The sequence below is a fragment of the Pleurodeles waltl genome, chromosome 5 (assembly GCF_031143425.1).
Source record: "Pleurodeles waltl isolate 20211129_DDA chromosome 5, aPleWal1.hap1.20221129, whole genome shotgun sequence".
Lineage (NCBI taxonomy): Eukaryota > Metazoa > Chordata > Amphibia > Caudata > Salamandridae > Pleurodeles > Pleurodeles waltl.
Window position 1 is genome coordinate 155,717,659 of NC_090444.1, and position 27,033 is coordinate 155,744,691.

A 27,033-nucleotide genomic window follows, 5' to 3' on the forward strand; every position below is an offset into this window, starting at 1 on the left:
CTAGACATGTGATCAGAGACAGGCAGCAGGCACCAAGTGGCTAAAGTAAGAAAGGGCCAACTTTCTAAAAGACGCATTTTCAGAACTGCAATTTAAAATCCAACTCCACCATAAGTTTAGATTTTAAATTGTGATTCCAGAGACACCAAACTTGACAGGTTATCTCTTCTCAATTGGATATTACACTTATACAATGTAATAAGGTAATCCCAATGTTATCCTATGAGAGAGATAGGCCTTGAAGTAGTGAAAAATGACTTTGGGTGATTTTCACTACCAGGACATATAAAACTTAAAAGTACATGTCCTTCTTTTTAGATACATTGCACCCTGCCCTCTGGATTGGCCAGGGTCTACCTTACAGGTGACTAACATGTATAAAAAAGGTAGGTTTGGGCCTCACAAAAGGGTTACTTTGGTAGGTCGATATGCCAGTGTAAACTGCAACACACAGGCTCTGCAACGGCAGGCCAGAAACATAGTTAAAGGGCTACTTAGGTTGGTAGCACGATCTGTGATGCAGGCCCACTAGTAGCATTTATTTACAGGCCCTGGGTATGCATAGCACCACACTAGTAGGGACTTATAGGTAAATTAAATATGCCAATTGGAGATAAACCAATATTACCATGTTTAGAGGAAAGAGCACAAGAAATTTAGAACTGGTTAGCAGTGGTAAATTGGCCAGAGTCCTAATCCCAGGAAATACAAGGTCAGCAAAGTGGAGGAGGCTGACAGAAAATTGGGAGGACAACCATCTTAAGTATGCCTGGGTGAAGTTCACAGAGTTCTGCCACACAGAGCTCCTCAAAGTGCTGAAAAAACTCCACCAGGCTCCACTGAGTTCTGCGAGTGGCAGAGTGTGGTAAGATGCGCTGCTTGTGCTAATTTTTAGCACCAGGAGTTTGTCCTGTGCTGTAAAATCAGTGCAAACCACACAGCACAAGAGGATGCTGCTTCTTCAATGTGAGCGGCAGGTTTCCGTGACCACGCGCATTCAGAAATCTCAGCAGGAGGTGGTCTAGCGTGTGATTTTTCTCACTTGCCAACTTAACATTGGAAAGCCGCGAGAGAGAAAAACTCCACTTTGCGCCCCTCCGCAGACTTTTTCAGAACTCCACGCTCCGTACAGAGTGGAGAGTGGGCAAAACTCTGCAAACTCCACTGGCGGAACGGAATTGATCACCTAACCCTAATCCTAAGGCCGCCAGGTCTTCCATGTGCCTCCCCCCTGCTGAAAGAGGGGAAGAGTTACCCAACCCACTGGGAGTTCCCTTTATTAAAATAACTCCCCTGTGGAGAGGTCATTTGACCCTAGATGGTGTTCCACCATAAAGTCCATTCCCTGTATGGAGATGGATCATCACATTCGTTTGGGACTTTCACCTCTCATCTGCTTGAGGCATCTGTGGGGCCTGTGGTCTGTATGAACCTCAAAGTGAGTCCCAAGCAGGTATGGTGTCAACGTCTTCAGTGCCCAGACCACAGCAAAAGCTTATCTCTCAATCACACTCCACCCCTGTGCCAGTGGAAGAAACCTTCTCCTAATGAAAGTCACTGGTTGGTCTAGGCCCTCTTCATTCAACTGTCCTAAGACCACCCCATGCCATTCTTTGAAGCGTCTGTCTGCACAATGAATTCCTTGGAAAAGTCAGAAGCCCTGAGTACAGGGTCTGCAAACATGGCTTCCTTGAGGGTATCAAAGGCTTTCTGGCAAGCCTCTGTCCAGATCATCAACCTGGGCTGCTCTTGGAAATGAACTCGGTTAAGGGGGCAACAGTGGAGGCATATCCCTTAACAAATTTTCTGTAGCATACTACAAGGCCCAGGAAGTCTGAGTTTTAGGTGGTTGCCAGGCCATGATAGTCTCAATCTTGGCCTGGAGGGGCTGTAACTTGCCCCCACCAATCAGGTGACCCAGGTACACCACAGAACCCTGCCCTATCTGGCACTTACTGGCCTTGATAGTCAGTCCTACCTGTTCCAGGGCCTGAAGCACCTCATGGAGGTGGTGCAGATGTTCCTCCCAGCTGTCACTGTAGACAGCAATGTCGTCCAGGTAGATAGCACAAAAGGCTTCCTGACCACGTGGGATCCTGTTAACTAACTTCTGAAGGGTGGCAGTGGCATTCTTCAAGCTAAAGGGCATCACCTGAAATTAGAAGGGTTTGCAAATGTTGACCTCTCTTTGGCCCTCTTAGTCAGAGCAATTTGCTAGTACCCTGATGTCAAATTAAAGGTACTGAGGATTTTGGTAGCACCCAGCCTGTCAATAAGCTCATCAGCTCGGCGGATGGGGTGTGCATCAGTCTTGGTGATGGAAATGAGTCCTGATAGACCGCACAGAACCGGAGTTCTGGAGTGGCGCCCCATGGGGTAGCCTTTGGTACCAGCACCACTGGGCTGGAACGAGGACTATTGGAGTGTTCAATCACTCCTTACACCAGCATTTTGGAGACCTTCATTCAGTAAGCCATATGTCACCTACATATGTGTATTGCCCCATCGCATGTGACTGCCTGAATATTATTTTCTTACCTGCCCAGAAAACGATATGTAACTCTTGATTGTTTTACAATAATGGTCCCTGGTTGTCCTTAGTTTTTGGCACATGAAGTTAAAGCATATGGGCAGACAGAAGCCACATGAAAGCTCAGCTCTGTCTCTCAAAATACTTTATTTTGGTTAAAATCCTTAAAAAGTTGTTAATAAATAATACATGCAATATCACTCAATTCATTGCTATAATAAACAGTGCACACAATAGCATGGGGGGAGAAGAAAGAAAGAGGAGTTCAGATGAGAATTTGTATCAAGAACAGACCAGCGACAAAAACCTAGAAAATAATTCGCTATGCCATCCGACTATGCTAAAATTGGATCTGGGCCCAAATGTATGGGGATTTGGCACAGGGCAGCACAGCAAATCACCTTGCTGTGCTGTCCTGCATCAAAGTGCAAGGGGAGGCATGTGCTGTATCTATGGCATACAGTGCATTCCTGTCCTTTGCCCCTGCACTTGAGCCAAAGGGGTATTCAATCTATGTTTCTGCTCAATTATCTATTTATTAAGTATCCTCCAAAACTACGTATGTCAATGTTTCAAACCTATTAAATCAGTTTGGGTGAGTTCTTTATCAGGCGTATGTTTGACACTTTGATAAAGCGACCATATGTTGATTTCGGTAAACAAGAAAATATCAGTCCATATAGGATATATTGAATAATGTAGAATGACCAAAAAATGAATTAAGTTCTCGTAGGTTAGCGGAGAACATGCATCCACTGAAGAGACTTTGGGTTGACAGCTCTGCATGTTTGTTTTTTCTATTTTTGCCTTTTTTCAAATGAAAACATATAACATAACTCCTTATTTACTCTCTACTTTTTCTCAATTTAAATGCAAGGATGAAAGGTGTACTTGCAATCTAAGTAAACATGACAGTGGGTGTTCAACAGGCTCTCAATATTTGCGTCATTAAATCATGCCATCATCTTGATCAGAACCTAGGGGTTTATTTAGAAGCCCAGTGGGGCAGGGAAGTGCAGCAAGTAACCTTGCTGCACTGCCAAATGCCACAAAGAAAGGGCAGAAATGCCCTCTCGCCCCTGTGCTGGCGCACAGTGGGCTGCCTAACGCCGATGCAGTCACCCTTGCACCATGTGCAGGAAGGGAGGCATTTTCCTCTTTCTATGTGTGCTGCAGAATGTTGTAGGTAAAGCTCAGTGTAGCTTTGATGGGAAGATCCGAATTTGTTCACCCGCACAATGAAGAGGTTTTCAATGATTCAAAGATAGAAAAAAAGATGTACATTGTTTAACAACCTCAAAACAGACTGCAGATGCCTCTAGGCTGTTTTGTATGATCCTGGCCCACTTGGTTCAGACATTCTGAGTGGCAGCTCCCTCTAGACTAAGGCTAAGCTCCATGCTTTAATTTCTTACAGCGCATCCCTCCATCAGAAAGCTTTCTTCGGCACACTGGTTCTTCTTGGGCTGTTTAGCACTCACGCCTCTTGGGGCAGGTTCCTCCACAGACAGGACCATCTTAGGCAATTGTCTACCTGTGTTCTTCTGGTGGGCAGGCAGGAACGAAAATTGAAGGCATGTCGGAATGTCTTCCTTCTTCTTTGGCTTCAAGTAGGTTCTCTCCTTTCATCCGACGAGCATGGGTTTATTAAAGGGAAGATCTAACACGACACTTGTGGTGGTCCTTAAACCAGTCCCAATTAAATTCCCACACTTTACGTTGCCACATTACAATGATTTCCTCTTCAGGAAAAAGTGCTTTGTAGTACAAAAGAATCCTAGATCACTTTGACTAAAAACGTAGCATGGTAGCATCCTCACTCAGCCACGTGGAGCTCTTGTCTTTACCCACAATCTTCACAGTTGATCCACTGATCTACAATAGAACCTCCCCTTTCTCTCCCCTGCCCCCTTCTAGCATTAAGCTCAGGCTCCTGGCCTCCTGCAGTGAGAAAAAAACATAATAGTTTGTCTTGGCCAGGATATAACAAATGTCATCTTGGCCAAGGTAAGGTGGAGTAACTCAATAAACTCTGAAGTGGTGATCTCAAGCTCCTGCCTTTGCACACCACCATGCACCATATGTACAAAGAAATAAGTACCCCTGTGTGGGGATAATAATCACTTGTTATTGAAGTGTAAAGCTCAGTGAAGGGCCACACTTAAGTGTGGTGCAGTTTTATTGTTTAATCTGTCACCTGGTATTTTGGATGCAAATATTCATGATATTTTAGTGTGTACTGCAATGTATTGAATTAGCAGACATATTTCCTTAATCTTCATACCTGATTTACTGCCAGAGCCTCTGCACTCCAAATTTACTGTAGCCAGGTCCATGGTTTTAGATTTATAGTCTCCACACACCTGGCACATACCTCAGCACCCTCATTTAATCTTGATGTACTCTTCTTCCTGTTCTTTTTCATTTTCTATTTTCAAAAGTCTGAATGCTAGCACTAAGGTGCACAGCACTAAGATACACAGTTAAGGATCACACAGAAGCACATTTCTTGCCTGCGAGACATATATTTGGAAAATCCATCTAACTTCATTCTAAGTGCATTAAATGTTATTTAACCTCTCTTACAAGTAGACTGGAAAGTTACAACTAAGTCAGGAAGGAGGAAGTTTGGTTGCCCATTTTTGCACCAAACACATTCCCAAATATTAACAACACCCTGGGCTGCATTTAACCAATGCTCATGATGATTATAAGAGTCATGCTTCGCTGTGCCTAAGAAAACTAAAACCATCTGGGGTTGCTTGTGATCCCTTCTGGAGGGGACCACCCCTGATAATTTGGGATGGACTGTCTGGTGTGGCTCGGACACTGAAAAGCGATGGGTTGGAATGCTACCTCGAGTGATGCCAATGGTTTAGACTATTTGTAAGCTTTCCTCCCACCACTTTTTCTGTGTTTGATTTAACTCACCCTAAGTGGCTAAGGGTGTGCCCAGATGTTGGCATTTTGCTAGCTGTGCCACATGAGCCAACCTATACCACAGTGACAAGTCCAAAACCAGTCTGAGGTGTTTCTGTTCCACTCTGGATTGGGACTCGCCTGGCAATTCAGTTTGGACCATTCCCATGATGTACTGTGGGTACAGTACTGATTTGCAAAAGTTTGGCATCTTTCTAGAGTTTCACAGTGGGTGTAATACAATGAGTTTAAATACTACCCAGAGTGATTTCCAGTGGTCTGGACTATTTGCAAGTATTCCTCCCATCATGTTTTGTGTGTTTGAAGAGACGTGTCTAAACCATTATTGGAACTGTACTATTGCATACATGACAGTCAGGATGCACTAGCAAACAATTCCATGTCTCTGTGGAAAACAACATGGTAACTGTTTGGCTCTGGAGTTCTGGCTTCCTGATGGACCTGGTTATTGTTTGTGCATTTGAGAACAACCTGACCTGCTTTCCTTCCAGTCCCTCCCATGGGCTAAATAATTATTTTTGCTTCCTAGACAGTCTGATCCAGCAGCTCAGATGCACTATTTGGATAGCACCCTTTGTGGTAAATGTAACAGAAGGTGTCAGCTCATAATATTTTGCCTTAAACAATCTCTTCTTCATCAACTTGAACCATATAGACACATATGCCCTCATTTTGACTTTGGTGGTCTTTTTCAAAGACCGCCAAAGCCTTGGGCGCCAGAAGTCCACCAATGCTGGTGGTCTTCCGCCCACAATATTATGAGTACTGCTGGATTTCCACCACATTTTGGGCGGAAATCCAGTAGTAGTTTTTCTGGCAGGCGAAGGCGCATGGGTGCTTCCACCACCGGTCCTGCCCTGCCAAAAGGACTCCGCCAGCCGTATTACAACCTGTAATATGGCTTGGCGGTGTCCTGATGGCGGACGCTGCCGGAGGTGGAACTGCCCGTTCCCTCCCGGACAACCTCCTCGCGGATAAGGTAAGTCGGGCGTCCTACAGGGGAGGGGGGCATGAGGGTGGGGGGTGTTGCGTGTGCATGTGAGCATGTGTATATGCGTGTTCGTCTGCATGTGTGTATGCGTGTTTGTCTGCATGTGTGTATGCGTATATGAATGTTGAAGTGAATGCGTGTGTGAGTGCTCCAGTGAATGCGTGTATGGATGCATGTGAGTGAATGCGTGTATGTCAGTGTTGGTGAATGAGTGTATGTGGGGTGTGTGTGGGTGTCTGTGTGCGTGTGCATGTATGCGGGGAGGGGGGCGCTGTACCTGGAGGGAGGAGGAGGAAGGAGGGTGGGAGTATATTTTGTTTGCTGAGGGGTGGGGGAGTCATCTGCAGGTGACAGGGCAGCAATTACCTGTCACTGGTATCATTTCCACCAGGGTTTTCGTGGTGGGAAACCCTGGTAGAAAGCCAGCTCAAAATAACGCCGGCGGTCTTCTGTGGACCGCCGAGTCGGAGATGCTCATCTCTGGCCCGGCGGGTCACACTGCCCTGGTGGTATTAGTAGGGATGTGGCGGGTTGACAGATGCCAACCCGCCACTCTCATAATGTGGCGATCTTCACCGCCAGCCTGTGTAACCAGATACGATGGCAGACAAGGGCCACCAACCAATGAGCTACTTCCTGCATGCTGTTAACTATCAAGCCCTACCTGGTCTCCCACTTTACTGATGAGGTGTATGTACATTTGCTAAGAGGTTCCAGCTCCCTAAACGAAGGCAGATATTGAATTGAAGAACGCTTAGATATTTTTAGATTTGAATTTTCCATACAGCTGGTAGTAGCATCTGTTGTTGTCAGCAAAATATGTTAGTTCTCGGTCTTCTCATATTATTCCAACCTTGAGCTTGCTATTCTCATCAAAATACTAAAATGAATCCTCCAACGCACCACTTGTCCATAAGCTACTCCACCACCTGTATTCAAAGGTTTTAGAGAGATGACACAAAGGAAGATTCTGTTCACGGTCTCTGCATTCCTTCTTACTACAATAAGCAGTCGTTTTCGTGCTTGGCAATGAATTTACTGTGATTCTGAAAATATTGTGTTGCATGCATTAATGGAGAAAATGTGCAAGCAACCAGGGCATTATTAATTTGATTTTTCCGTAAAAAAATTTAAATTAAGATTTGGTGTCTAACTATGTCTCATCCACTGAGAATTTCCTTGCTCCTTACCATTCCTGTGTTTTTTCACATGAAGAATTGACACAAAAGATCTGCTCAGTTATAACAAGGGTGGTACTGATGCCTCTTTGTGGGAATCCTTGCTGTTTTTTATATGCCCAATTCTGTAATACTCAGCTGTATTGGGACTAAAGTGTCATTCACCTAAGAGAAGTAATTCTAGGGATCCGGGCAGCAAGTGGCACATAGGCCCTCATTATGAACATGGCGGTAAACACCGCCGACCGCCGTGGCAACGGTGAACAGAAACCCGCCATATCATGAAGCCAAAAACAGAAACCTCCAAAAATTCTGCTACCTCCAGCCACCGCCAGGGCCCTTGACGGCGGAAAGGCTGCACAGCCCACCCCGCCACCACCAAGCACACAAATCCCCTGCACACTAAATAATGATACAAAAATCACCGCAGCGGATAGTAGATGTCAAATGACCATTGGCGGCATGGACCGCCACGGCTAGCAAGTGAACCAACAGCAAAAAAAGCACACATTGGTAAGTTTGAAACCCACACACTTGACAAACATCCACAACACCATAAAACACTCACATACACACCCCACAATCCTTAGCATCGCCAATAGGAAAACAGAGATTGACAACACAACACACATACACTGAACACATCACACAAGTCACACACCCAAACACACAACAGCACCCTCAACAATAATCCTACAACACACCACCCACAACACACACCATGGCACCCCGTAAGCACCCCAGCTTCACAGATAGGGAGCTAAGAACAATGGTGGACGAAATACTGAAGGTTGAGCCACAAATCTTCGGGGCATAGGTCAAGCACACACCCATCGCCAGGAAGATGGAGTTATGGCAGACAATAGTAAACAAGGTCAACGCAGTGGGAAACCATCCACACACGAGGGATGACATCCGCAAGAGATGGAATGACTTGTACGGGAAGGTGAGGCCGACGGCATCCAGGCACAACATTGCAGTCCAGAAGACTGGGGGAGGACCCCCACCTACACCCCCCGAATACACCGAATGGAAGGAAAAGGTACTGGCTATCCTGCACCCTGAGGGCCTCACTGGACTTACTGGAGGAATGGACTCGGGTAAGTCATCTACAATTACTTCATATCCACCACACCTGTAATGCATGTACCACCCCACCCCTCCAACTACCACCAGGACCACTATACCACCCAGGCCACAATCACTACATCTAGTCACCCTGCATGCCCACAAACCCACCAACATGCCCACATCCCTCCCCCTGTGTACAGCCACCTACCCCTGCAATGAATCACAATGGCACTACACCACCCAGAATGCACTTCCACATCCCATGTAAAATGTAATGTCAACCCCAAAATAGGTCCCTGCATGGCCCAACAGGGGAATACACAGCACAAAATCGGGCAGAGCTTTGCATCCTTAATATAATTAGTACATGTAACATACATGTCCATTCCCCCCCACAGGCACCACCACCGATGCCACCCTGACGGAAAGGCCCAGTGGGAGGGCATCAGTGGCCCAAGGGGTGGTCAAAAGATGGATGCTGCAGCCCAGGAGGTGATCTCTGAGGTCCTGGGAGCATACCACCATACACAAGACAGGATGGGCCAGATCCTGGCCACCCTGGAACACAGTCAAAGGCTGAAGATAGCCCAACATCAAGAGACCATGGAGCAATGGAAACAACTTAATGCCACCATGGCCACTATTGCAGGGGTGCTGCAGCACCAATACCTAACCCAGCCTGAGACCCCCACAAACTAGGAAACCCTTACCAATGCCCAGGACACAGACCAGCCCTCAACATCAGGAACAACAACTGGACTGGTGGCAGAGGACACACAGGAGGCTACCCCTGCAGCCCAGCACCAGACTCTCAAACGGTCCCTCAGATCCAGATATGGCACAGGAACACCTGCCAAGACCAAGGCCCCCACTAAGAAGTGACTCTGACATGAACTGTCTCCCAAGTGTGCCACTGTGCTACCATCCACACCCGCCAATAGCAACTTAACAACTTGCAAGGGACGTATGGACCTATACCCACTGCCATCAATCGCTGAGCCCATGTACCTAGTATGGACATCCACCATTAGCCCACACCCTATCACTGTACAGCGCACCAATGCATTTATGACACCAAATAAAACACATGTACACCAATACGTATGTCCCCTTTCATTATGTAGAATCAATTGTAAATGTGAGAGCAGTTGCCAGTCAATTCCATAATCAGACCTTTATTGCAGGATTGGCACCCCACTCACAACATTGTCTGGAGTAAACCAAAATGTACACCATGTATCTCTCCATGGCACATGCCACCTGATTCTTCAGGTAACAGTGTCAATGACTACAGACCACACATCCCCCAAAAATAAGTCAGACAGACATTATGCAGTGCAGACAACATCATCAGTGAACGGTGCCTCGTAGTCACTGGAAGTATAGTTGGATCAGCTGGTTCCTGGAGTGGACATCTTTCCCCTCTTCATCCTCACCATCACTCTCATTCCCTCTCAGAGGAAGCAGGTCTGGATGTACAGCACCCTCCTCCTCTAGTAGGGAGATAACTCTCCTCACAGCCACGTTGTGCAGCATGCAGCAGGCCCCCACTATTCTACACACCTTCTCAGGGCCGTAGCACAGGGAACCCCCGAGAGATGGAGGCAACTGAATCTAGCCTTCAGGAGACCTATTGTGCCCTCAATTACCCCCTAGTACGTCCATGGGCCTCATTATAATTCCTCTCTGCATCTGTCCTGGGATTTCTCACAGGTGTCAGGAGCCATTGCATGTTGGAGTAGCCAGAATCACCTGCAAAAGTGGTTGAAACAGGACTGTAACAAACTGCCATTACTTGCAGACAGCCTGGCTGTCAGATATGTACTGATCCAGTATCATACACACTCATCTATGAGCCATCCTCTGTCCCCTTGTAGTTGTTCCATCATGTGTGGCACACTGCTGTTCCTCAGGACAAAGGAATCATGAACTGATCCTGGAAACATGGCATTCACATGTGAAATGTACTAGTCAGCAGTACACACCAATTGTATTTTCATTAAGTGGAAGTTCTTCCTGTTCCTGCACACCTGTTCATTCACTCTTGGGGGGAAGAGGGCTATGCGGGTGCCTCCAATGGCATCTATCACATGGGGAATGTTAGCAAAGGCATAAAAGTCTGACTTGATGTCAAGGAGTTCAGCCCTTTGGGGAAACTTGACATCCGTCTGCAGGTGTTGTACAAATGCATCCAGGAATTTGGACAGGGTGAGGCTGAACACTGGCTGTGAGAACCCTGCACCCATGCCCACTGTCACCTGAAATGAGCCCGTAACCAAAAAATGGAGTACAGAGAGCACTTGCACTTCAGTAGGGATGGCATGCTGATTCCGATTACCCGGTCACAGTACAGGATCCAGTAATCCACATAGGTCAAGGATTGCTGTACGATTGAGTCTGTAGGTGACAATGATGTGACGTTCCACCAAATCAACAAGAGGTCTGTACACAGATGGGCCCCTCCCTCACCACATGGGTCTGTACCTATGGGGAGGAGAGAACACATATGAGGGACCCACATACACATGCAAAACATGTTGTGTAAGAATAACTGCTGCACAATATGTAGGTTACACACACAAGCAATGTATAAACAAATTTAGGGACATGTATGCAGTGATACCTCCGGACTGATGTGAGGAACAGACACTCATGTGGACAGGCGACAAAGGGCTGGGATTCATAGGGCATGAATGGGGCCTCTGACCAGGAAATATTTATGTTGTCGTAGCAAAATGGCAGCCTCCTGCCATCCAGATATGTAGGAGTGGAAGTAACCTCATTCTGCTGGTGGTTGTCATGGCGTAAGGCGGTGTTCACCGCCGTGCACCCATTCATTGGTTAACATGGTTTTCAATGGGGGACAAACCTGGGCCTATCATGATCCCCGCCGCCGGTGACGGTGCACACCGCCGCGGAGCGTACACCATGTCGTCACCCCAATTTCACTTGACTCCCGGATCCCGTGCATGGAAGTACTCCACTGAGTGTGCTGCTGTGTCCTGACTCTGGTTATTCAAATGGCATGAGTCACAGGGGAAAGGGCCCCGGCCTTCACCACAGAGGAGCTGGAAACACTGGTGGACGGGGTCCTACCCCTGTATGCCAAGTTATATGGGCGGCCAGACTAGCAGGTGAGTAGGCGGTTGCCGTGCATGGATGTGTGTGATGGTTGCGGATGCCTGTATGTATATGTGGTCAATATGTAACTGCACAGGCATAGAATGTGTGGCAAGTACTGTGAGTGAGGTGGTGAAATGATCTTGTGAAATGTCCGTCCCATAGGGGACGTATAGTCACCTGTATCACATGGCCATATCCTGAACTCGTTTTTTTTTTTCTGTGTGCCCCATACATGTCAGCGCCCATCAGAAGAGGGGACTCTGGCAGGCCATCGCCAGGGAGGTGTGGACCCGGGGGTCTACAACCGGCAGAGCACCCACTGCAGGAAGAGGTGGGAGGACCTGCGGCACTGGGCCAGGAAGACCTGCGAGGCCCACTGGGGAAGTCCTCCCAACGAGGAAGGGGTGCCTGTTGGACCTTGACCCTCCTAATGTGCCGCATTCTGGTGGTGGCATTTCCAGATTTGGATGGGCGCTTGAAGGCTGCACAGCAGCCACAAGGGGGTGAGTACCAACACTGTTTCATGCCTCTTTGATGGATGTCTGGGGTGCTGTTGTATGAATGCAGTCTGGTGCCAGAAACTCTGACAGGTGTCTACCAGCAGTACTGCCCCCCATGGACATGGAGATGATTTGGGCAGGTCTAACAGTTCATCAGGTCCTTGTGTCATGTGGGAAATGAGTTGTATGCTGGGGTAGTGGGCACTAGTCAGGGGCATAGACATGACTATTGTTGTAGGTGCTGCGTGTAGGCGTGTAAGCTGGGTGGGAGTGTGTGTGCACTAAGTATGTACATCCATTCAGGTATTTACAGATTTTTCTCATGTTTTTCTCCCCACCCCTGTACTCTTGTGTTGGCTGTGTATATCAGCATCATCTGGCGAGGGGGCAGTGGCACCGGCGAGTGGGGATGCAGCGGCCCACGGTTTCAAGGAGGCAGAGTCTACCGACGCCAAGGGGACCAGTGGGTTGGAGGGCGAGGGGAGTACCACGGGGAAAGCAACTACCAGTGGCGGTAGTGACTCTGATACCTCCTACGATGGGAGCTCCCTGGTGGTGGCGGACCCTAGTAGGCCCACCCATTCTGTGTTATTTCTGCCACCCCCCATACCATCACCGCCCTCCCAGTTGCTCCCCACCCAGTTGCCCGTGCCCACTCACCCAGAAGGGTGGCCGTCTCCTTCGCCCCAGGCACCTCATCCCCTGCCCCAGTCAGCCCTACTGCCCTCACAGAGGAGGCTATTGACCTCCCGAGGACCATCCAGGGGCTAGCATCCCAGAAGCAGCAATGCAATGCCTACCTGGAAGGTATTCACGGTGCCATGTCTGGCCTTTAGAGATCTTTTCAGGCTCTGGACTCCTCTTTGATGGCAACCAGTGTCCCTGGTTTCTCTGTCCCCCCTCCAACCACCTCTACCCCTTCCAGCACCCACACTCCCTTCACCCATCCCAAGCACACGTTCAGACAGCCATGCACACACCTCAACGCGCAAGGTGCACACACAGATACACACGCACCACACTTCCCACCACAAGCATACACACAGCAAACACAGAAAGCCACACACGACAACATCCACTTCCCCCAGTGTGTCCACCTCTCCCACCTCCCTGTCTGTCACCTCAACATGCACACCCACAAGCACTGCACCCTCACTCACTGTTGCTGGCCCCATTCTTGCAGTCACCACAACATCAGACATCCAGTCATGCACCCCAGACACCACACCTGCACTCACTACAATGACATTGACTGTGACATGCAGCACACTCACCAGACCTGCAGACACCCAGACAACATCCATTTACACTGGCAGCCTGTCTGGTCCCATTGTGTCCACCCCCCTCCTCCCAAAACACTCAAACATTCCGAGACACCCACCCAACAGACATCCACCACACCTCAGCATACTGTACAGGCACCTACATCCACGTCCAGCACACCTATGCCAGTTACAAGCACTCCCTCTACCTCCACTCCCACACCTTCCTCCATGTCCACCCCAACTGCCACTAAAGAACGTTTCCTGTCCCGTGCTGACCTGTTCGAATCCACTGGCCCACCCTGTCTCGTCCCTAAACGTGCCCACCTCCTTGCCCTGTGCACTCCTCCCACGTCAAAGTCTGCCTCAGTCCACCCTTCCCATTCCTGTGCCCCTTCCCCAGAGAGGAAGAAGCCCCTTGCTGCCCCAGGTCCATCTGCCACCCCCGGTCCAAGCCCACTCCCCCACCTTCCAAGGGAAAACCTAAACCATCTCCACCTCCCAAATGTAAGCCCGGGTGGGGCCTTTCTGTCGGCCTGTGGGCGGCCTCTTCCGTCGCTGTCGACACTCCTATGCTGGCAGTGTGTGGATTTCACGCTGGCTGTTTCTCATGTGCTTCATTATTTGGCGGTACGGACTGCCAGCCTGTTGGCTGTAGTTAATGCCACCGCCGGCGGTGCGGTGTTTACCGCCATGTTCATAATGACCACCATAATCTCTAACCCTTAGTACATCTACACCAGTCCAGTAGGTAAGAAATCATAGTGCTGCCAACATGATGATGATTGCTCCGAAGGATTGACATTGCAGCATCTCCTTATCCATGCAAGCTTTGTGTGCATGTATGACATCCTACATTCATTTCGACCATCAGGTAACACTTAGGGAGCTGGTGATGGACATTGGCACAGTGCAGTTGGCCACAGTTTTGGCCAACCACCAGCATCTGTGTTTTGAACTGAATGCACTTGAGCATGTTCTCCCTAATCAAGTGGTTGGTGAACTACAAGCAGATGGTCAACTTTATATTTGGTTTCACGTTTCTTGTTTGATTGCAAGCATATTAAAACCAAGGTATCCCCTTTTCAATGTTACGTTAATTTTATTTGCATATGTTCTGATCCTTACAATTTCAAAAACCCATAGATGTAAAAAACATACAGTATAAAACTAGAAAAAAGCAGCTTGGAAAAAACAAACAACCTAACTTCTTGTCTTATTGTTTTCAGTGCTTTGTTTTGAATCCTCCTCTCAAAAACCTGTTCTATATGTGCTCCTGCTTGTGTCTGGTATAGCATTCTGGTTAGTTGATGAGATATTATGGAAATTCTTAGATTTGTAAAGTATGTTGCTGTTTCTGCGTTGGTAACTTACTAGCTGTGTAAGCATTAAACCATAGGAGGGAAGCCTGTCCTTAATACATACAATACATTAAGCCTAGTAAGCAATCTATCTGTGCTGCGGGTATTTTGATGGAGCAGGAATAGAAGGAAAAATATAAAAGTCTCCTAGAGCTTTAAAGCACACACAGTGGGATCTCAGACTCTGACACAAATTGGGTACTAACTGTAGAAAAGGAATTGTAGTGAATCCTACTTCGTTTTAATGGAATAACAGGAGTTAGCTTAGCCTTTGGCTTGCAGACTCGTGCCCCCGTCACCTAGTGACTTTTAACCTACTTAGCTTGCTCTGTCTTAGCATATTTAATTATTTATTTCTTCTAAGATGGCTGCCATGTTTAGAGTTAGGCCACTTGTTATGGGTTACATTATCAGTGTCACCGCGCTAAGGTGTCAAGATCTATGCACCAAAGACAAACAAACAGTAGGCCTTCACACTTAGGGATTTTCCCTCTCTATACTTTCAAGGGATGATTGCTGTCCCAAGCATGTCTGTTATCTATTGTTTGGGAACACACCTACGTCAGGGGTCCTTGAAGATCTGTATAAATATATCGCACTTTAGACAGATAATCAGAGGGATTCAGACAGGAGGGCATCGCCACCATCGCTGATATTGATGCTGCAAGTCGTCTTGACGCTGACCCAGTCTTCGTGTCCCTACGGAGTCTGAGATAGAGACCTCATTCCAAGGTAACGAGGGTTGCGGGCTCCTTTCACGGACATGGCTTTGGCAGATTAGGTTTAACAAGCCCAGCTCTCCTTTAGGTAGGAGGTTAGGCCTTACACATTAGGGTATTAGGGCATATTACATTCCATATGTCTTTTTCATGCATTGCAAGATGGTGGGGGTCTTTGTAATAATGACTCTCGTCTTCACAATTCTGTTGCTTGCATTATTCATTATCCTAATCATTGCAGCCCATGCAACTTATCGCAAATTGCAGTTATGTTGAATAAAAACTAATGAAACTTTACTGCATCTTTGTCATTGCCTGCGTTTGTATGAGACATGATATATCTGTGAGAAAGGGGTAATCTCCTTTTAACCACGACACTCCCTGAGATGTCTTACTTTCGAGTCCATGCGTAAAGGCTGCCACAAATCACCTTTTATTATTGTGTTTCTGGTGAGGTGCTGCTAGTGAGCCGGTAAGGTTGGGACAACAGTTGCGACTTGTTGTAGGAAAGACGTAGTCGCCTACAAACAAAAGTACTGTCATCCTTTAACCAGCAGTCTTGCCTAGAGCAAGAGTCCAAACTACGACGGTTAAAATGTAAATTAGAAATGCTGTTCCTATCTTGCTTTATGGTACATCTGGCACTGCACTCACTATCCCCGGCCCATTTGATTGTGCTGGGAATTTGCATAACAGTAATACATTTGATAATAATACTTGAAGCAAGCAATAGGAGCTTGAGTATTCAAAGTTACTGGATTTGAAGGACATGAAGTTTCATTTTAACACCTCTGATTACCCTAATTTTGAAGCATAAAATCAATTATTATGCTTAATGCAGGTCTCTACAATGAAACCCTCTTACTACTGCAACATCTCTGTAGTTATTTCATGAATCCAATTATAATCCAGTGCAATGATGTTCGTGCATTTAAGAGTTTAATGACTCTCGGCTTCTAACAGGTCAGTTTTCGAGGTAGGACTGTGCAACTTGTTCGGGTCAGAAATCCATGGGGTGAAGTCGAATGGACTGGAGCCTGGAGTGATGAGTAAGTTACTTGTAGAACACTCTCAACTCTTTGCACTATTTTACTCTCTTGTCTATATCTTTCCATTTGCCACGTTTGTCCCTTTACCTTTTCTTTTTCTAATATGTACCATTTGCTCTCTCATTCACATGCGGCTCCCTCTCAGATATGTCATCCTTTATATCCTTTTCTCTTCACATGCTTCTCTTATAGTTTTCTTTTTCATATCTGTTTCTTTCATATATGTTTTTTACCTTTCTCGAATTTACCTAATTTGCATCCTTTTTCACTCATAGGGGTCACTCTACTACATTCATCTAACTGTCTTTTGTGTTATGTCAACGCCAAATGCCACCAAAGTAGTCTGGGGATGTTGACAGTCCCTTGTTATGTTTCCTCCTTCCTCCGCAGTCAGCTTGCATGTTCCCTGGAATTGTACTATTATCACTACTGTCTGAGACCAGAGTGAGGTATTTTTCTGGGACACTATGGTTGCCAAAAACGATAGCTCACCAGTACTCTACTCTCATACCTCTTACCTTTGTAGCATACTTTTATTCTTAACTCCTCTCCTCCTTTCCCCCTCTCTTCCTGTCCCCTCTCCTCCCCTCCCCTCTCATCCACTCTCCTCTCCTCTCCCTTTCATTCCCTTCCCTTCCCCTCCTCTCCCCTCCCCTCTCCTCTCCATCTCTCCCTCTTATATCTGCTCCTCTCCTCTCTCTCCCTCATACCTCCCCTCCTCTCCTCTCTCTCTCCCTCTTATCTCTGCTCCTCTCCTCGCCTCTCCATTCCTTTCCTATCCTCTCCTCTCCTGTCCTCACCTCTTCCTCTATCTCTCCCTCTTATCTCTGCTTCTCTCATCTCCTATCTCTCTCCCACGTACCTCTGCTCCTCTCCTCTCTTCTCTCTCCCTGTTATCTCTGCTCCTCTCTTCTCCTCTCCCTCCCCTCTTCCTCTCCTCTCCCCTCCCCTCCCATCCCTTCTCCTCTCCTCTTATCCGCTCCTCTCTCTCCCTCTTATCTGTGCTCCCCTCCTCTCCCATCTCTCTCCCACGTATCTACTCTCCTCTTATCCCCTTCCCTCCTCTCCTCCCTCTCCCTCTATCTTTCCCTCTTATCTCGGCTCCTCTCCTTGAAAACTCTTATCAGTCCTGACTCCCGCTGCCAGGCTCTCTGTGGACATATTAAGGGGCACTGCATGGCTACCGTGTCACCCTCAGTGATTCATGCTGTAACACTGGCCCCTGATCCTGTTAGAATGTTAAAAAACAGATTGCAACTCTAATCTGCTTGTGAACTCCCAATCTTTCAATTACATTCGGGCAATGCAGATGCCTCACAACGTGTTATGTCTGGACCAATCGAGGAATATGCTCTTTTGTCAGACAGAACTGTGTGTAGTGACCAGGATTCTGGCTTCTCTTGAAGGGGGTCTTTTATTTTTTAAATTACCTCCATTGCTTGTGACAAGATCAATAAGATTGGGTTTGTCTCTTTCCTGCCAGGGCTCCAGAATGGAATTACGTGGATCCAAAAGTCAAGCAAGAGCTGGATAAGCAGTCTAACGATGGAGAGTTCTGGTGAGGATGTGGTGGGATCCTGCTGCGGTGGTGGGTCGGTTGGACTGAAATGTGCAGATCTCTGGAATGTAGTTTGTTAAAAAAAAATGTGTTTGACCTGAGCCATGATGAAGAAGTTCCACTGGGAGCTGCTGTGTTACAAATAACTAGAAGCCTGAAAGACCAGGTGTCTATATGAATTGGTTTTAGAAAGGAAAACTTATTGAATGTATTATCACTATGGTGTAGATAAATAAGGGTCACCCCGGAAACATGAGAAGTAACAGTATAGGAGTACTTTTTTATATACTCTTACATGCCTTTGAGTATTGGCCCTAAACCTCCTGACTCAATATGAGTAAAAGTGAAAAGCAGGCACAGTCCTATATATTTATACCAGTTGTAGATGATTTTTCCTGGTATAATCCCTTTTCAGATAGTTGGCCTTATACCAGGTCTCCCTTATTAGTGTAATGTAGTCAGTGTCTAGATGCCAGGCTCTCTAGAGGTAGCTGTGGATGAGCAGCCAAAGCTTATCTAGGAGACATGCACAGCTCATGCAATACCACTGTAGTCACACTTAGTACTTACACACATGAAAGAGAAAAACTCAGGGGGTCATTATGACCTGGCGGTGTGTGTTAATGAGGTGGTAGTACCTCCAACAGGCTGGCGGTACATACTGCCACATTATGAGAATGGCAGGTTGACTGCAGCCAACCCGCCACATCCCCACTCATACCGCCATGGCGGTACCAGCCGCCGGGCTGGAGATGTCAATCTCCAGCCTGATGGCCGGCACAGTACCGCCAGCGGCATTATGAGCCTGCCTACCACCATGGTTTTTGTGGCGTTAGCAATGCCACGAAAACCATGGCGATAGGCCCTACCGGTGACAGGGAATTCCTTCCCTATCACCAGTAGGTGGCTTCCCCCCCAAACACTCATTAGACGCCCCCCTCCATCCAAACTCCCCCCACCCCCTCCAATCAACACTCACCCCCACCCCTCATACAGGCAAACACCCGCAGACACGCACCACGCATACACCCAATCATTCACACTGGCATACACGTTTTCATACACACATAACCCACGCAAACAACACAACACACACAGACACATTCACACACACCCTCACATTCATGCACACAACCAGACACACACACACACAACGCCCCCCACACCACCTCCCCTGTTGGAAGCCCGACTTACCTCTGTCGAGGAGGTCTTCCAGCAGGGAACGGGAAGGGGCGCTGCTACCGCCAACAGCGCCCGCCAGCAGAACACCGCCAGGCCGTATCACAGGTCATGATATGGCTGGCGGCGTTCAACTGGCGCGGCGGTGCTGGTGGTAGCAGCATCTGCTTACCACCGTCCGCTAGCATGATCACTGCCGGATTTCCGCCCTTCTTGTAGCGGAAGTCCGGCAGTGATCATAATATGGCGGACGGATGGTAGCCGCGTTGGCGGTATTTTGGCGGGCGTCACCGTGGCGGTAGGTGGTTTTTACCGCCAATGTCAAAATGACCACCTCAGTGTTACAGAAATAAAGGTACTTTATTTTGGTGACACAAATACCAAAAATACCATAGAGACTATACTCCCTAAGGAGGTAAGCAATAAGCAAATTATATACACTAGCAAGCAGATATAGGCATAAAAACAATTAGAAAACAGTGCAATTGGTAAAAATCACAATAGTTAGAAGTGGGTCTGGGGGGTCACAAACCATATACTAAGAAAGTGGAATGCGAAAGTCGGTCCCCCACCCAGGCAAGTGTAGTGTGTAGAGGGGAGCTGGAAGTACTAGGAAAGCCTAAAGGTAAGTACCTTAACCCACCCCAGCGACCAGGAAAACAGGAGTAAATCACGGTACGTTTCCCACAACACACACAGAGAAGTAAAGCAGAATATTGCAAAACCTAGAAGAGACTGCAAGACACCAACAGTGGATTCCTGGACCAGAGGACCTGTGAAAAAAGGGGACCAAGTCCAAGAAGCACAGAAGAGTCCAGGAAGGGCCACCCACCAGGATGAAGGTGCAAGAAGTGGACCACCAGGTGAGGAAGAAGAGTCAGCACTGCACCCAAGAAGATGAAGTCGGGTTCCTGGAGGGTGCGGGTGATGTACCACGCCGGAAGGAGGATTGCAGTCTGGTCTGCATCGTTGGGTTCCACTAACAAGCCTTGGCACACACAAATCTCGCGGTTAGTGGAAAGTGGAGCTGCCGGGGACCAGGAAGGACAGGTGGACGCTACCCAGGAGTAGGAGTCAGACGGGGCCGACAGCCACAAAGAGAGCCCACAGAAGCCCAGGTAGCACCCAAAGGAGTCCCGCAGGAAGGGGACAGGAGAGTCGCAGAAGAAGCCCATGCAGCACTACGAGAAAGGCTCCCACGCCGCCGGAGAACCACTCAGGGAGCTATGCTTCACAGGAAGGAGTGCTGGGGGCTGGAGCTTCAAGATGCATAAAGATCTTGGAGGAAGGATGTCAACAAGCCTTGGCAGCTGCAAGGGACATGGTGCATGGCGGTACTGTCCTGTGTGGGTAGGCAAGGGCTTACCTGCACCCAAGTTGGACAGTTGGAATAGAGGACCATCGGGACCACTTCAGTCCACCACCTGTGATGCAGGATACACACAGCTCAGCAGGAGAGGGGGTCCACGCAGCTGGTTGTCGTTGCAGATGGTGCCTGCAGAAGAAGATGCAGTTTCTTTGGTCAGAAGTCGAAGTGGAGAGTGCAGAGGATTCCTGCTGGAGTCTTGCAATCCAAATCTGAGGAACCACCCAAAGGAGAGACCCTAAATAACCCTGAAAGGGGGATTGGCACCTAGCTGGGTGACCACCTAGCAGGAGGGGGCTCTGATGTCACCTGCTGGCACTGGCCACTCTGGAGGAGCTCTGAGCACCACACCGGGTGGTGATGGACAGGGAAGTGGTCCCTCCCCTTTTCTTTGTCCAGTTTCGCACCAGAGCAGGGACTGGGGGTCCCTGAACCGGTGTAGACTGACTTATGCAAGGAGTGCACCAAATGTGAGCTTCAAAGCATTGCCAGTGGATTGAGGAGGCAACCCCCCCACATTCTGTAACACTTATTTCCAAAGGGAGAGGGTGCAACACCCCTCTCCCAAAGGAAATCCTTTGTTCTGCCTTCCTGGGCTTGAGTTTCTCAAGCAACAGGAGGACAGAAACTTGTCTAGGAGGTGGCAGCACTTTGGGCTGCCGGGAAACCCTCAGAAGGCTGAAATGGCAATACTGGGGGTCCTCTAAGGAGCCCCCAGAGTGCATTGAATCATACAACCAATGCTTGCAAAAGCCTTGGGGTATGATTCCAACATGTTTGATACCAAACATGCCTATGTTCGGAGTTACCATTATGTAGCTGGACATAGGTAGTGACCTATGTCCAGTACACACGTAAAATGGCGTTCCCGCACTCACGAAGTCTGGGAAAATGGGCCTGGTGTTTGAGGGGGGCACCTCTGCTAGTGCAGGGGTGTCCTCACACACAGGTACATTGCACCCTGCCCTCTGGGCTGGAAGGGCTGCCAAAGGGGTGACTTATAAGTGACCTGGTGTAGTGAAAGTGGCAGTGAAAGGGTGCTTGCACCTTTTCAGGCAGGCTGCAATGACAGTCCTACAGAACCCTTTGCTTGGGCTCTCTATCGGTGGCAAAATATATGCTGCAGCCCGATCCCCTGGGACCCCAATGCCTTGGGTACCTAGGTACCATATACTAGGGACTTATAATGGGGCACCAGTGTGCCAATTGTGGATGAAATACAGACTTTTGAGAGAGAGAGCATAACCACTGGGGTCCTGGTTAGCAGGATCCCAGTGAACACAGTCAAACACGCTGATATCAGGCAGAAAAAGGGGGGAACCATGCCAAGAAAGAGGGTACTTTCCTACAGTGTAAGACTAGGTAACTTTACGTACTCGATAATGCCTTGGTGACTAGGTCCAAAAAGTCTCTTACACATATTTCATGCTGCAAATAATCTTAATATGAACATAGTAGCTACTTAATAAATATTAAGTTAGAAAACCCTCCAAAAATATGTCCAGCTGTAGCATATTTGAGGCAAGTGCTTGATGGTTAAGTTGTCTGTATCTGCTGTTGGTTTGGTATGTATATAAGAAGTGAAAGTCAACATTTTAGCATTCACAATTCTTGCTGTCAGTGCTTCTATTGTGGATATTTTGTAGACCTCTTGATGAAGCTGTTGATGCCACAAAACAAGCAAAAGATCATAAACTTCAATAAATGCAATTGTAACCTTTCACATTTCATGAATTTGTGAGAGGCAACACTGAAGCATGATGGCTGAAGTTAAAGATCCCACATCTAATTTTGAATCCAATATAAATGAATTAAGTTGTATAGATCCTGCACAGGGATTTTACATTATTGATAAGCCTTGTTGGACATTAAAAAAATAAATGTATAAATTCAGCTTGAAATTTCCAGTAATCCCCTCCCAGTATTCATTGATGATGCCAAACGGACACCTTCTAAAAATATTTTAGATTACTATTTGGTAAATGTTTCATTAACAAACTATAACCCTAAATCCCAAAGATTTAGGGCTCAATTGAAATATTGGTTTGGACATATCAAGACAGGGGTGTTTGAAGGGTATGAAAACAGGTATGTCTCAAATGCTTTCTTAAAATTTAAATTATGATTCACTGAGGAAGAGACTGACATATTGTTCATACAAGATGGCACATGATTTAATGGGCGTATTTCAGTCCCCAGTCAAATATGCTGAGTATTGGAGAACACATGTCTGAGGGTCTGGTTTAGAGTTTCGCGAATGGGATACTCCATCACTTTTTGATATAATACACTTATAATATGGAGGGTGGGATATCCGTCACATTTGTGACAGAGTAACCCATCCGCCGAACTTTAAATCAGACCCTAGGACTTTTTACTATTAAAATGGGAGCATCTGTATCAGGCAAAGCTCTTCTTCATCAGGCAAAGGTTCTGAACATCTTGGTCAGGCATGGCTCGAGATCTTGGTTAGGCAGGGACAGATCGATTCATCACCAGGAAAGGCACTGAGGGAATTCTTTCTCACTATGCAAAGTTGGCTCCAGAGAGGTGACAGGAAAGGAAACTGAACAGTGATCTTTGCGATACCAAGATATGTAGATTTGCATGGAAGGCCTTTTCCCCTCCTGTGCCAAGCCTTTTTTTGGCTATGTGGGGCAGTTGGCGCTTAGGCCCTCATACCTTTTTGTCCACATAAGCTACCCATGCCAAATTTGTGTACTTTTTTCCCAACATCCTAGGGATTCCAGAGGTACCCAGAGTTTGTGGGTTCCCCTGTAGGAGACCAAGAAATTAGCCAAAATACAGCAAAAAGATTTTTTCTTCAAAGAAATGGAAAAAAATGGCTGCAGAAGGCTTGTGGTTTTTTCCCTGAATATGGCATCAACAAAGGGTTTGCAGTGCTAAAATAACCATCTTCCCAGCTATCAGGAACAGGCAGACTTGAATCAGAAAACCACGTTTGTCAACATAATTTTGCCATTTTACTGGGACATACCCCATTTTACTATTTTATTTGATATTCGCCGCCTTCCAGTTAGTGATAGAAATAGGTATGAAACCAATGCTGGATCCTGGAGCGCTAAACATTTCTGAAAAGTAGGCGAAATTCTGAATTCAGCAAGGGGTCATTTGTGTAGCTCCTACAAGGTTTTCCTACAGAAAATAACAGCTGAAATAAAATAATATTGAAATTGAGGTGAAAAAAACAGCCATTTTTCTCCACGTTTTACTCTGTAACTTTTTCCTGCGATGTCAGATTTTGGAAAGCAATATACTGTTACAACTGCTGGACTCTTCTGGTTGCGGGGATATATAGGGCTTGTAGGTTCATCAAGAACTCTAGGTAACCAGAGCCAATAAAGGAGCTGCACCTTGCAATGGGTTTTCATTGCATACCGGGTATACAGCAATTCATTTGGTGAAATATAAAGAGTCAAAAATAGGTATCAAGGAAACCTTTGTATTTCCAAAATGGGCACAAGATAAGGTGTTGAGAAGCAGTGCTTATATGCACATCTCTGAATTCCTGGGTCCCCATACTAGCATGTGAATTACAGGGCATTTCTCAAATAGACGTCTTTTTTACACACTATCTTACATTTGGAAGGAAAAAATTTAGAGAAAGACAAGGAGCAATAACACTTATTCTGGATTCCCCAGGTCTCCCAATAAGAATGGTACCTCACTTGTGTGGGTAGGCCTAGTGCCCGGGACAGGAAATGCCCAAAACACTATGTGGACACAACAAAATTATGAAATACAAAATTACCTGTTTTTGCGGGGGGCACCTGCGTTTTTTGCCCTGGGCTCAGCAGCCTTCTAGGGAAACCTACCAAACCCAGACATTTCTGAAAACTAGACACCCGAGGGAGTCCAGGAAGGGGTGACTTGCGTCGATCCCCCTGTGTTTTCCTACCCAGAATCCTCAGCAAACCTCAAATTTAGCTAGAAAAATAAAAAATTTCCCACATTTCTGTGTGGAATCTCTGCACCGGCAAAAATGTTCCAACGTTCCCTTCAGTCTCCCGATAAAAATGATACCTCACTTGTGTAGGTGGGCCATGTGCCTGTGACAGGGAAGAGCCAGAAACAGGTCAAAAATGAGGGTGAACCAAAGCGGGGCCAAAAGGGCAGTTTGAAAAAAAAACGTTTTTAGGCTGACAAATGGGGCAGAATTTATATCGGTATAGATGCGACAATGCTGGGTGGTAGGAATTTTGTGGATTCCTGCAGATTCCGGAAGGTTCCATCACAAAAATGTGGGAAAAATGTGTGATTTCAAGCAAAGTTGGAGGTTTGCAGGGCATTGCAGGTAAAAAAATGGTGCTGGTGCATGTGAAGCACACCACCCTGGACTCACCCAGATGTTTAGTTTTCAGATGTGTCTAGGTCTCGTAGATTTTTCTAGATGGCAGCGTCCCAAAGTCCAAAAAGTGCAGCCCTCACCATAGCAAGTGGGACGATTTTGAGAGTTAGACATGCTCTCATGGCCCAAATGTAAAACCAATTCCCAAAATAATCAAATGCCCTCTTGCTTGCCGTCGGATAAGATGTTTTAGTGTGCTGGGACAGCTAAAAGACTGTTACCCCCTTCAGTTGGGTGGGGGCATAACCATGCCCATACTGGTTGGTAGCCACCACCCCACTATTTTATTTTTACATTCCCTGGCATCTAGTAGGCTTTCTGCCCCCACGGGTAGTGGATCGGGGCTAATTGCCCCATCTCCCCACCGGTGGGCAGACAACTTTGTCCCCATTTATTTGGGGCGGGGGTATGGCCACACCCCCACCCTCTCTTTTTGAAAAAAAAATCTTCCCTGGTCTCTGGTGGGCTTTCTGCCCCCCATGGGGGCAGATGAGTCATACAAAAATAGGCGATCTGTCCCCAAGGGGGGCACAAATGGCCTAAAATAAAGGGGAGCGCCACTTGCCTATGGGGTCGCTCCCCGGGCAGAAAAGGCCTAATAATAAAATTGCCCCCTGGGGAGCGACTATTGCCTAAGAGATCGCTCCCCCTTATAAACGTAAAAAAAATCACTGGTGTCCAACGGCTTCGGCCCCCCCCCCCCCTCCGGGGCCTATAATATAATAAAAAATGCCCCCCCTTGGGGAGCGACCCTTGCGTGAAATTGGCGCAAAAAAATATCCCTGGTGTCTAGTGGTTTCTGCCCCCCTGGGGGGCCTATAATATAATTAATATAGGCCGATGTGCCCTCAGGGGGGGCAGAAAAGGCCTAATAATAAAATTGCCCCCTGGGGAGCAACTCTTGCCTAAGAGGTCGCTCCCCCTTATAAACGTAAAAAAAATCCCTGGTGTCCAATGGTTTCGGCCCCCCACCCCTGGGGGCCTATAATATAATTAAAAATGCCCCCACTTGGGGAGCGACCCTTGCCATAGGGGTCGCTCACCTTATGCCAATTAAAAAAAAAAAATCCCTGGTGTCTAGTGGCATCTAAATAATATAAGCTGATCTGCCTCCAGGGGGGGCAGAAAAAGACTAATAAGAAAATTGCCCCCTGGGGAGCGACCCTTGCCTAAGGGGTCGCTCCCCTTATAAATATAATTAACAAAAAACATCCCTGGTGTCTAATGGCTTCTGCCCCCCCAATTAATATAGGCCGATCTGCCCCCAGGGGTGTCATAAATGGCCTTAGAAAAAAATGTGCCCCCTTGGGGAGCGACCCTTGCCAAAGAGGTCGCTTCCCTTATGCCAATTTAAAAAAGTAAAATAAAATAAAAATCCCTGGTGTCTAGTGGGCATTCCTGCAGCACAATCGCTACGCGATCGTGCTGCAGGAAGTCTCAGAGAGACATGAAAAGGGAAGGAAAAGCCTTTTCTTCCCTTTTCATGCCTCCCTGACCTCCCCTGTCCCCGTACTGAGGAGAAACAAATCTGTTTCTCCTCGGTCGCGCTGGAAGCCATGCTTCCAGCGCGATGGGAGGCGACCTCTGATGAGGTCAGTCATCAGACATCACTGGGGGGGGCAAATAGGGGGGGTCAGGGTGGAAGGGGAAGCCCGGGGGGGCTTGGGGGGAGGCTCACATGTGGAGCGCGCTCCCCATGTTCCAGGACGATCACGTAATGGTTACGTCTTCGGCACAGGACCAGTTAACAGCAAAAAGAGATTTGTGCAAATGTGTAGCTGTGCACTGGCTGATCATTGCACATGCATACACTATCAATTGCTGCTTTACAAGTGCA

At 47.3% G+C, this 27,033-nt stretch overlaps 1 pseudogene; it reads left to right on the plus strand.

Annotated features, from left to right (window-relative positions):
* Positions 1-27,033, plus strand: part of LOC138297229 (calpain-8-like) — a 186,947-nt pseudogene that overhangs the window by 104,701 nt on the left and 55,213 nt on the right.